Here is a 12,660-nt window from a genome sequence, read left to right as displayed (position 1 = left end):
ATACAATGTAAACACATTTTTGGTGTGACATGTGAGCACACATACTGTTACATCAATTAAACATGTGCTTAGACAGAATGCAAAGATATAGCCGTGTTAGTCTGCAGAATCAGTATGTAGAGAGGTCTTGTAGCACCTTTGAGACTAACAGAAAGGAAGAAGTTGGCAGCATGAGGTTTTGTAGACTTAAGTCTACTTCCTCAGATACATCTGAAGAAGTAGGCTTAAGTCTACAAAAGCTCATGCTGCCAACTTCTTTCTTTCAGTTAGTCTCAAAGGTGCTACAAGATCTCTCTACATACACGTGTTTAGAGAGTCACACACATGCATGTGTGTCCATTCAACCTATGTCAAGGTGAGCAAATGTGGATGGAGCCCATTTTCACCCTGTGCCCCCCTGGCTGGCTTGTGCAGTGCACCAAGCATAAATATAGGAAACATCACATCAATTCTGTTTTCAGTTTTGGCCCATCTTTGGCATTTCAGAGAGTTTTGAGAATAGGTAAGGGCTTGGGAGGTTGTTTATGGAACTACAGTGGTGGAACCTGGACATTTTTTAAAAAAATAGTGCCTGTGGGCTTCAGAGCTGCACTTTGGGCCCTAAGGGTCTTATGTAATTCACCCTGAGCTAGGTACATCTATCCTATCAAAATCAGAGGCCCTGCCATGCTTGCTAGCCATATATACAAAGCTATATGCTTTGTAGTTACTGGATGATGGGATGTGCTACACAACAGGTGATGCTGGGTAGAAGGATTGTTTAGAACTCAGAGTACCAGATAATGAGCAGATGTGTGGGGAGGAAAAACAAGCGGTGAGCTATCAAGCTCAATGCCATAAGAATGCCTGGTATGGAAGTGAAAGGAGGGGTAATTTTGGCTTGTAGATGAATGGGAAAGGGAATGTTTTGGTTTGTAGACAAATGGGATCTAAGCATTTGAACTGCTGTGTGCTTTTAATATACTGTGTAACCAAAAATGCTTGAGTCTTGACAACATCATTATGCTGTGATCAACCCAGTTTCCTGATTTTCTAACTTTGCTGAGGCTTGTGTTTCTGAACTGAAGTTAGCCAGTACATGACATGTACACTTGACGTATACCCTGAGTGTAACAGGATTCTTGTACTTACATACATCAGGAATGAATACAGGTAAAGAGAGTCCCACAGTCACCTAAACCATGTGAAGGCATACTGGCAGAATGTATCAGTTAGTGCCAACTACAACAGAGTTCTTCAATCAATTGTCGAATGATGAGTCAATATCTCTGTAAATCCTATTGATTTAATGGTTGTAACAATTAACTCAGGACTAAAAATAGGATTAGGCCATTCAGTGTCATGTAGGAACACCTTCATTGGCTGCATCTGCACTACAGAACTAATGCAGTTTGACACCACTTTAACTGCATGGCTCAAGGCTATTGGATTCTGAGATCTGTAGTTTTGTGAGATATTTAGCCTTCTTTGTCAGAGAGATCTGGTGACACTTGTTGTTGTGAGCCTTCAAGTTGTTTCCAACTTATGGTGACCCCATCATAGGGTTTTCTTAGCAACTTTTTTCAGGGTTTTTTTGCCATTGCCATCATCTGAGGCTGAGAGAGTGTGACTTGGCCATGGTCACACAGTTGTTTTACATGGCCATGCTGGGATTTGAACCCTGGTCTCCAGAGTCATAGTTCAAAGCTCAAAACAATACCCCACTCTGGCTCTCAACAAACTACAAATCACAGGATTCCATAGGATGGAGTTTGGGCAGTTAAAGTGGTGCATTAAAGTGGCGGCAGCACCTGTTTCCCAGGCTTTGTTTTTGGAGAACAGCTTAACCGTCTCTTCTCCAGGCTAAACATACCCAGCTCCCAAGTCTCTCCTCATAAGGCATGGTTTCCATACCTTTCACCATTTTAGTCACCCTCCTTTGGACACGCTCCAGTTTCTCAACATCTTTTTTGAACTGTGGTGAGCAGAACTGGACACAGTATTCTAGGTGAAGCCTGACCAAAGCAGAATAGAGTGGCACTATTACTTCCCTTGATCTAAACACTATACTTCTATTGATGCAGCCTAGAATCGCATTGGCCTTTTAGCTGCTGCATCACACAATTGACTCATGTTCAACTTGTGGTCTACTTATACTCCTAAATCCTCTCACATGTAGTCTCATTAAGCCAGGTGTCCCCATCCTATATCTATGCATTTCATTTTTTTTGTTAGTCTGAGTTACTGAGTTAGTCTGGGGAATCTAGGCATGCCATAGCAAAGGGAAATTGCAGACTTGGGGAGGGTTATAAAAAAAAACACCCAGCTGTGCCTAGAAGGGAAATGTGTTTTCTTTTTTCCCACCACGGCTGAGAATTGTTGGGTGTTGGCATGGAATGTATTACTACACAGGAGCCCATCCGCTCTTAGTACTCTGTTAGCCCTTCTGTGAGTATTATTACCATGGTAACTGAGCCACCTCCCTGGAAAATACAAAACTGAAATCAAAATGTGGTAGATGCCAAGCCACAGACAGCCTGGCTCCTTTTGCATCTTATTCTTCTTGTGGAATTGTTAACTCCAACTGGGGAAAACAAACCACTGGCTGACAGATCAAAGTGAGTGGATAAAAGTGATGGGCAGGTCATAGATCCCATTTTGGGGTGGGTGAGGAAGATGAGGGCTTCCATGCAGCAGGGTGCAGGATCTGGCTATAGAATACCAGTGCTGATGCATGGCAGTTGCTTCATCTCCTTGCACTGATGCTAAGTGCTTTACTGTAGCAGTAGCAGCAGCCACCCATCATAGGCTGAAGGCTGATAAGAGGTCAGTTTCAGAAACTGGCTGAAGGATTCTGGATGCTGCAGTCCAAAAAGTTATTTTCCATAATCTGATCCATCACCTCTACATCATGGTAAAGGAGCCCTGGTGGCGCAGTGGTTAAATGCCAGTACTGCAGCCACAAGGTTATGAGTTCAATCCCAGGGCTCCAAGGTTGACTCAGCCTTCTGTTCTTTCGTAGGTCGGCAAAATCAGTACCCAGCAGTAAACAGCTTAGAGAATGCTTGAGTTTATTGATAAGCAATATAGAAATGTAAGTGCTATTGCTATTGTTAAGGTATAAAGCACAGAAAGCACATGGGAAGTGTATGATCTTTTGTATGTTGTTGGACTACAAATCCCATTAACCCTAGCCAGCATAGACAATGACTAGGAATGCTGGGAGCTGCAATCTCAAACACTTAGAAAACTCCATGGTTCCTATCCCTGACCAAGTTTTATTTAATGCAGGGATGGGGAAACAAGTGCAGCTTCAAGAGCTTGCAGGGTCTCCCATTGATGGCTACGCTGGCTGGGGATGATGGGAACTGATGTCCAACAACATCTGGAGTGCCACACATTCTCCCACTTGATCTGCAAAAGACAGTGGTAAATGCTGCACCTCCTTTTCTGCTTATGTTGTTGTTGTGAACTGCCTTTGGCTTCAACTCATGGCGACCTTGTGGATGAGACATCTCCAAGCCCCCTACCCTTTCCTACTCTGCTTAGCTCCTGCAGGCTCAGGCCGATGCCCCTCTGACGGAGTCTAACCATCTGCCATCTGGCCTCCCTCTCTTTCTCTTGCCTGAAGCTGAATCCAGATAAGACAGAGGTATTTACTGTCAAAGGTCCTCACTTGGGGTTGGAGGTGTGTCAACCAGTCCTGGGTGCAGCTACACTCCCTCTGAAAGACTATCTTCTCAGCTTGCTCCAAATAACAGCTCAGATAGATGCGATGGCCAGGAGGGCTTACTAACAGCTTTGGCTGATGTACCAGCTATGCCACCTTCTTACCCCTCCTTCTCCACCACTTCCATCTCTCCTTCCTCGCACTTTCCATCCCTCTTCCCGCCCCCAGTCATCTCTCCCCCTTCCACACCCCTTCCATCCCTCCTTCCTCACATCTCCCAACCCTCCTTCCCCACCCCTTTCATCCCTTATTCCCCATAGTTTCCATCTCTCCTTCCCTGCACTTTTCATCCCTCCTTCCCCACATCTCTCGCCCCTCCTTCCCCACCCCTTCCATCCTTCCTTCCATCCCTCCTTCCCCACAGGTTCCATCCCTCCTTCCTCACACTTTCCATCTCTCCTTCCATCCTTCCTTCCCTCCACTTTCCACCACTTTCCCCCTCCCTCCCTCCTTCTCCATAAGCCCCCCCCCCCATACACATAGAGTGAGGCCGCAGAGCTGTTGGGGAGGCCGGGAGGGAAGGAGCCGCGTCACTGCTGCTTAGCAACGTCGCCTAGCAACCGCTCAGCATCTTTCTCCGGCTGGACCAATCCGGGGAAGGGAAGGGCAGGGCATCCCTGGCTTCCTGAGGCGGGGAGGAGGATGCTCGGCTGGCCAGTGGCTTGGAGGGAGCAGCCGGAGAGCAGAGGCTTCCTGGAGCTGGTGGCCCTCGCCTGGCAGGCAAACTGGGAGCCCTCTGGGAAGGAAGGTAAGCCAGGGCAGACCAGCTTTTTGCTACAGATGTGGAGCTCTCTTGCCTTTCAGAGACCTAACTTTCCAGAAAGCAGTGTGGAGAGAGGTCTTATAGCACTTTTGAGACTAGCTGAAAGAAAGAAGTTGGCAGCAGGAGCTTTCCTAGACTTCAGTCTACTTCCTCAGATAGAATTACATACAGATCATTGAAAGCAGAATTTGTTGGTGTTGTGTGCCTTCAAGTCATTTCTGACTTATGGCAACTCTATTATAGGGTTTTATTGGCAAGGTTTGTTCGGAGACCTAACTTTCCTGAAAGCAGTATATGCATGCAGTTCCATCTGAGGAAGATGTAGCCATGTTCGTCTGTCAAACCAGTAAGCAAAGAGATCTTGCAGCACCTTTGAGACCAAATGAAAGAACAAAGTTGGCAGCATGAACCTTTGGAGACTTGAGGCTCCTTCCTCAGAAATCTGAGAAAGAAGGCTCCAGTCGATGAAAGCTCATACTACCGACTTTCCTAGACTTCAGTCTACTTCCTCAGATGGATTCAGGTCTACCAAAGCTCATGCTGCCCACTTCCCTCTTTCAGCGAGTCTCAAAGGTGCCACAAGATCTCTCTACATACTGATCATATAGACTAACACAGCTAGATCTTTGGATTTCCTGAAAGCAGAATTTGCTGTTGTGTGCCTTCAAGTCATTTCTGATTTATGGCGACCTTAAGGCAAAGCTATCACGGGGGCTTGCCATTACCATCCTTGGAGGCTGAGAGCGTGTGACTTGATCAAGGTCACGTAGTGGGTTTCATGGCTGAGCTGGGAATCGAACCCTGGTCTCCAGAGTCATAGTCCAACCCTCAAACCACGACTACTTTGGTCTACTACTGCAGAGGCAATTGAACATTGGACTATGACGCTAAAGAACAGGGTATGAATCCTGAATCTATTTCTAATTGTATTTATGTTTTAATTTTTTGTTTTAAATTGTAAGCCTCTTTGATTTCCAACATTTTTTGGAGGGGGGAATGGGATATGAATAAATATATCATCATCATCATCATCATCATCATCATCATCATCATGGGTTGGGCATGGAAGCCCACTGGGTGACCCTAGATGAGTCACATTCTCTCAGTCTCAGAGGATGGTAGTGGCAAACCCCCTCTGAATAAACCTTACTAAGAAAACCCCATCATAGGCTTGTCTTAGGGTTGTCAGTAAGTCCAAAATTCATATACTAGCAGCAGCAGCAGCAGCTCTGTGGGTTAGTTTCCAGATGTTTATGCTAAACAAACATTTGAAAGGTTGGTGACTGATATTATAATTTTTCACTTTCTGATTCCCCTTTAACTCTGACCTCACCCTTCTCTCTCAACTCTTCAGCTGTGCATATGTACTTGAGGCTTGAATATTGTTCTTCATTGTTGCATCTGAGTAAATGGATTGCAATCCACAAAAGCACCTGCCAGAATGAAGTGGTTAGTCTTAAAAAATGTCATTGAAAACTCCTTTTCTTCCTTCTCTCCCCAGTTCTTTTTATTCCAATTCCCAGTATTTATTTTATCCCAATATTTATTTTGAGAGCATGGATTCCTTAGATTTTGTGTACTATAGGACCTATACATTTTCTAGGTGTTGTTGTGTGTATTTTGTGTGTGTGTGTGTTTTGGCACCAAGGTGATAACACAATGCTATGAATGAGAGTGTTTCTGAGCATACCCAAAGCACACCTCTCTTCCATTTCCATCCTCCATTTCTGAGCTTGCTTTCAGAACCAACTGGGTTGGACACAGGGGAAATACAGATTAATTTTTAAAAAATCTGTCTGTCTGTCTGTCTGTCTGTCTGTCTGTCTATCTATCTATCTATCCATCTATACACTTAAAAACAAGGAACAAATCAGAAAACGATAAAAAGTATCAACAACAGCAAAACCAAACATTAATTCATCATCAGAATAGTGCTGCAGTTTGCATTAATAATATAAAAAGAGAGAGAGAAAAAGTAAAATCAGGAATCATTATTATTAGTTTTAGAAATATATGAGTAACTAGTACAGGAAGTACAGATATGAAGAAATTCATATCTGAAGTCGCTGAGACCTTCCAAAGTGGGATGTTTCTGTAAGCATTGTATGCTCTCCTGTGTTGTTGTTACTGTTGTTGTGTGCCTTCAAGTCTTTTCTGACTTACGGTGACTATACGATGAACCTATCATGGGGTTTTCTTGGTAAATTTCTTCAGATGGGGTTTGCCATTGCCATCCTCTGAGGCAGAGAGAATGTGACTTGCCCAAGGTCTCCCAGTGGTATACATGGTGGAACCGGAATTTGAATCCTGATTTGCAGAGTCCTAGTCCAAACCCTCAAACCACTACACCACACCGGCTCTCCTGTGTTATTACTGGGCTATTTCCCCTCTCCAAGCAAGAACAAGGCACCTCTGAATCTGAGCAAAGTACATTCTCCCTTCTGGTCTGTCATGTAAGGTCACAGAGTACTTTCATTCAAGCCCACCCATAAGGCTTGGAGGGGACAGGAATTCAGCTTTAAACAGCTCTAAGCCCAAGGCATTTTGCTGCCTGGGTAGATCAGCAGATGGCAAGCTCTGTTCCATTCATGGTCCATAAATGTCCAAAGCTAGCCAAAGTCTTTGGGGCACACATGACAGAAAAAGCCCCACAGGCAACTCTCCTAAAACCTGGCAGCAAAAAAAGACTAGATGATTTTCTGCCCTTTAATGATACCCCTGATCTGTGGTGCCAGCCTTGCACTCCCTAAGGGCTGTGCCAGTCAAGGGTGTATCTTCAAGGCAAGTGGGCCTCCCTTCTTCAGCATTTCTGTGAATGGACACCATCTGATAGCCCAAGAAATCTGCTGATCCTGGTTATTTTAGTCTTGTGGTCTTGTTTTCAATTGCTGGCAGGTGTTCCCTCAATGGCTTGGAGGATGTTTTCTCTCTGTCCCTTGTCTGAAGAGACTCAAGCATTTGCAAGAGAGAATAAAACAAAATGATTTAGATTTTGTGAAGTTGAAGGCTTTCATGGCTGGCATCCATAGTTTTTTATGGGTTTTTTGGGCTATGTGGCCATGTTCTAGAAAAGTTTATTCCTGACGTTTCGCCAGCATCTGTGGCTGGCATCTTCAGAACATGCCAGCCACAGATGCTGGTGAAACATCAGGAATAAACTCTTCTAGAATATAGCCACATAGCCCACAACCCCCCCCAAAAAAAACTATAGCTTTAGATTTTTATTATTATTATTATTAACCTTTATTTATGAAGCACTGTAAATTTACACAGCGCTGTACATGCAATCTTATTAGTTAGACGGTTCCCTGCCCTCAGGCTTACAATCTAAAAAGACATGACACAGAAGGAGAAGGGAGTGGTGGAGGGAAAGGGTAAGAGGTCCAGCAGTTCCTCTCAACCTCCGAGGTCTGGACCAAGGCAGATGGACTGGAGGGAGGGCAAGGCTTCATAATGGATGGTTAATCATTATCCAGAGAAAATACATAATCACAAGTAGGATAATACATATACAGTACATAGGAATACAGGAAATGGATCGATAAACAGTCAACAACAGAACATCAGATAGTAAGCGACAATTATGCGATGCCTGGGAAAGCTTCTCTGAATAGGATGGTTTTCAGCTCCGTTTTGAAGCTGGTTAAAGAAGTGATGGCTCTTGCTTGTGGAGGAAGAAGGTTCCAGGAGTGAGGGGCAGCAAGTGAAAAGGGGCGAATCCGGGATGGGGCAGAGGAAATCCTGGGCTGAGACAGGAACCCTTGACTACCAGAACGGAGGGCCCTGGTGGGAAGGTGAAGAGAAAGAAGGTCTGATAAGTAAGGAGGGGCCAGTCCATGGAGGGCTTTGAATGTCGACAGCAGGAGCTTATACTGAATGTGGAAAGGGAAAGGGAGCCAGTGAAGGGATGCCAACACAGGAGAAATGTGGTCAGAGCGGTGGGTGGAAGTGATAATGCGTGCAGCTGAATGCTGGACAGAGATTAAAGGACGGAGGTGAGAAAGAGGAAGCCCAGCCAGGAGGACATTACAGTAATCAAGTCGTGAGATCACTAGGGCATGGACCAGGATCTTGGCAGTAGAGGTGGAGAGATATGGTCGGATTTTGGCAATATTGTACAAAAAGAATCTACAAGCCTTGGCTGTGGTCTGGATCTGAGGGATACACGACAGAGAAGAGTCAAAGATAAAGCCAAGACTGCGGGCTTGCTGGACTGGTTGAATGGAAATGTTGTCCACAGAGACAGAAAAGGAGTGTTGAAGGTTGGGCTTAGGAGGAAAGACAAGGAGCTCCGTCTTGGACATGTTGAGCTTCAAACGCCGATGGTGCATCCACTGCGAGACAGCTGTAAGGCAAGATGAGACTTGCTGTTCAAGCCTTGGCGAAAAGTCAGGGGCAGAAAGATACAGCTGGGTGTCATCGGCATACAGATGGTAGGAAAAACCAAAAGAGCTGATGAGTTTTCCTAAGGACAGTGTGTAGAGAGAAAACAGAAGGGGACCCAGAACAGAGCCCTGGGGAACTCCAACAGATAAGGGAACAGGAGAAGAAGTCAGACCCCCTGCAACTACTGCAAAAGATCTGCCAGACAAGTAAGATCTAAACCAGTCGAGAACAGAGTCTGAGAACCCAAGGCCAGAGAGTATGTCAATTAGGAGACAGTGATCAACAGTGTCAAAGGCTGCAGACAGATCGAGAAGAATGAGAACAGAGTAAAGGCCATTAGCCTTGGCCTGTAAAAGGTCATTCGAGATCTTAGTGAGAGCTGTCTCTGTAGAATGCCTTGGGCAGAAACCAGACTGAAAGGGATCAAGGATGGAATTGGCTTCAAGAAACTCAAGACAGCGCGAATAGACAACCCGTTCCAAAACCTTAGAAAGAAAGGGGAGAAGAGAAATCGGACGATAGCTAGACAAAGAGGAGGGGTCAAGAGAAGGTTTTTTCAGAATTGGGGAAATGAGAGCATGTTTGAAGTCCGAGGGGAAGGAGCCTGTAGAGAGAGAGAGATTGAAGATATGGAGGAGCGAGGGCAGAAAGGAGGGAGCTATAGAGATTAGAAGACGAGTAGGAATAGGATCAAGAGGACAGGTAGCAGGTTTGGAAGAGTTCAGAAGTGTAGAGAGTTCATCCAAAGAGGCAGGAGGAAAGACAGAAAATTTGTTAGGCGAAGGTGATAGAAGATTAAGAGCAGAAGAAGAATCAGGAGGGACTATCTCAGAGCGAATAGTGGTAATCTTAGAGATGAAATAGTTAGCAAAGTCATTAGGAGAGAAAGATGAAGAGACTGGAGGAGAGGGAGGTTTAAGCAAAGTGTTGAAGGTGGAGAACAAACGCTGCGGGCACCTCTCATTGGCAGAGATCAATGATTTGTAATAATTCTGTTTTGCCATAGAGAGGGCGCGTGAGAAGGAAGAAAGAACAAATTTGAAATGGATAAAATCAGCCCACTCTTTGGACTTTCTCCAAAGACGTTCGGCCGCTCTAGAGCAGGACCGGAGAAACTTAATGTTGGGGGTAAGCCAGGGCTGAGGCCTAGTCTTAGAGGAAGACGTGCGTACAGAGACAGGGGCAAAATGGTCGAGAGTTGAGGAAAGAGTTGAGTTAAATAAAGACATAGCTGAATCAGCAGAATCCCCGAGATTTAGGGAAGAGAGAGATGAATCCAGGGTCAGACCAAGTTGGTTAGAGTCAACAGATTGAAGATCACGAAAAAGACGTTGAATAGTATGGCGAGGAGGAGGAGTATAAGTGAGAGCAAAGGAGATTAAATGATGGTCAGATAGTGGAAAGTCAAGTGCCAGGTAGTCAGAAATGGCGCAGTTTGCAGCAAGAACTAGGTCAAGACAGTGACCAAGAGAGTGAGTTGAAGAGTTGGAGTGTGGTTGGAGGCCAAAAGAAGCTAGCAGAGAGTTAAAGCGAGATGTTGTAGGGTTATTGGAATCGTCAACATGGATATTAAAGTCACCTAGGATCAAAGTGGGGACTGAATCTGAAAGGAAGAATGTCAGCCATGATTCAAAGTCAGATAGGAACTGGGTGGCAGAACCAGGAGGGCGATAGATGACTGCAACCCGGAGCTGTAGAGGAGAAAAGAGTCTAATAGGATGAAACTCAAAGGAAGAGAAGTGATAGCTGGGGGGAAAAGATAGAACTTGAAACTGGCAGGAGTTAGATAGCAAGATACCAACCCCTCCTCCTCGACCCTCAGGACGGCTTGTGTGCGTGAAGGAGAGACCACCAAAAGAAAGGGCAGAGGAGGTTGCAGTATCATGGGCTGGGAGCCAGGTTTCGGTGAGAGCGAGGAGGTTAAAGGATTTAGAGAGAAAGAGGTCATGAATTGCTGTTGCTTTAGGGGCAGCAGAGCGGCAGTTCCAGAGGGAACAGAGGAAGGGAAGCAGGGAGACAGGGAGAGGCCGGATGGGGATCAGGTTAGGAGAAATGTGGCGAGCCATGGGAAGGATGGGGTTCACAGAGAAAAGAAAGAGGTGAAGCTAGCTTTACAATTAAAGGTCAACAACAACAATAACAATAATGACAAAAACAATAATAATATAGCCAGCTCAGGCCTTCTGGGTAGGAGTCCAATGCAAGCAGGAAGTACTTCCAGGGAGCACAGGTTATATTTTCTTCTCTTTGCAAGGTGCAAATTCCTAGCCTAGTTGCAAGATGTACGTCCTCCCCACTCATTCCAGAGTAACTCATTTCTAGACAGTCCCCCAACACAATTCAGCCTTCCAGTGTTCCCTGTCCTATCAAATCTGTTGGATTGCAGGACCAGTCATGCACAATAACCCATTCTGACTGGGGATGATGGGAGCAGTAGTGCCACACCTCTGAGAGGGTGGCAGGTTGAGGAAGAGTCTCAGCCTTTAGTGTTTGAAAGTCCTGAAAAGTAACCATGGTGATGCTGCCAAAGTTCCTGCATCCGCGTGAAACAGCCTCCTCCCTAGATGAGGCAACTATCTATATATAGACGGCTCATATAAAATCTGTGCCAATATGGAAGGATTAGGCACAATTTCCCCATTATATAGCATCAGCTGATGCATGTTTCCCTGGCACTGCTGAGCGATGTGTGAAAGTTCCTACATTTCCATCAGTTTTTAAATAGTTACACTGATTTTAGATGCTAAATAATAATAATAATAATAATAATAATAATAATGATTTATTTATAGCCCTCCCAATCACAAGGAATCCAGGCGGGTTACAACAGTAAAAATAAAGAAAATAAAATACAATAAATAAATAAAATACAATAAAATTAAAGAGAGCAAAGTGAGTACATTCACAGTTAGGCCTGATGGAAGTTGGGCCTCTCTTTTTCACTCCCTCTCAGGTCTGATGATGATGTCATGGAAGGAGGGCTCTTCTTCTTGAGGCAAGGATTTTATTTTAATTAATTTTAATTTAATTCTTCTCATTAAATTTAAGAGAAGAATTGGTGGACAGAGTGACATAAGTCACAGTAAATGGGGAGTAGAACTAGGTAGGGAAGGCCTGCCGGAAGAGATCCGTCTTAAGAGCCTTCTTAAATGCTGTAAGAGTAGAAATGTCACGGATCTCCTTCGGCAGGTCATTCCATAGCTTCGGAGCTGCGATGGAAAAGGCCCTCTGGGTGACTGAAGTTAGCCTAGATTTTATTGGCTGAAGTAGATTCTTCCCCTTCGAGGACCTTAGAGTGCGGGACGGACAGTATGGAAGTAGGCAATCTCTTAAGTATTCTGGACCCAAGCCATGTAGGGCTTTGAAGGTAATCACCAACACCTTGTACCTTGCCCGGAAACTAATTGGCAGCCAGTGAAGGGATTTCAAAACCGGTGTTATGTGATCGGTACGACGAGTAACTGTAATTAACCTGGCTGCCATATTTTGTACAAGTTGAAGTTTCTGAACTTGGCACAAGGGTAGCCCCATGTACAGTGCATTACAGAAGTCCAATCGAGAGGTGACCAGCGCATGTACAACTGTTTCAAGGTCTCCCTGCTCCAGGAAGGGGCGCAGCTGGCGTATCAGCCGAAGCTGATAACAAGTGCTCCTGACTGTAAAGTAAAGAATTGCTGTGAGTTGACTTTTCATTTACATCATTGGAAGACAGTCTGAAAATATACAGTGGGACCTCAGTATCTGCTGGGGTTTGGTTTCAAGACCCCCACGGATATCGAAATCCATGCATGCTCAAGTCCCA

General features: G+C 45.0%; 1 long non-coding RNA gene across 1 annotated transcript in view; it reads left to right on the top strand.

The window, feature by feature from the left end:
- The first annotated feature begins 4,194 nt into the window (after positions 1-4,194).
- The window catches only part of LOC121919714, a 30,467-nt gene continuing 22,001 nt past the window's right edge, over positions 4,195-12,660 (top strand). The window contains exon 1 of the long non-coding RNA XR_006101564.1: positions 4,195-4,457. This is a non-coding gene — a long non-coding RNA (uncharacterized LOC121919714). The remainder of the gene's footprint in view (positions 4,458-12,660) is intronic.

This window comes from Sceloporus undulatus, chromosome 1 (genome assembly GCF_019175285.1).
Source record: "Sceloporus undulatus isolate JIND9_A2432 ecotype Alabama chromosome 1, SceUnd_v1.1, whole genome shotgun sequence".
Lineage (NCBI taxonomy): Eukaryota > Metazoa > Chordata > Lepidosauria > Squamata > Phrynosomatidae > Sceloporus > Sceloporus undulatus.
Note: the sequence above shows the minus strand (reverse complement) of the source record. Positions and strands in the feature narration are given on the sequence as shown.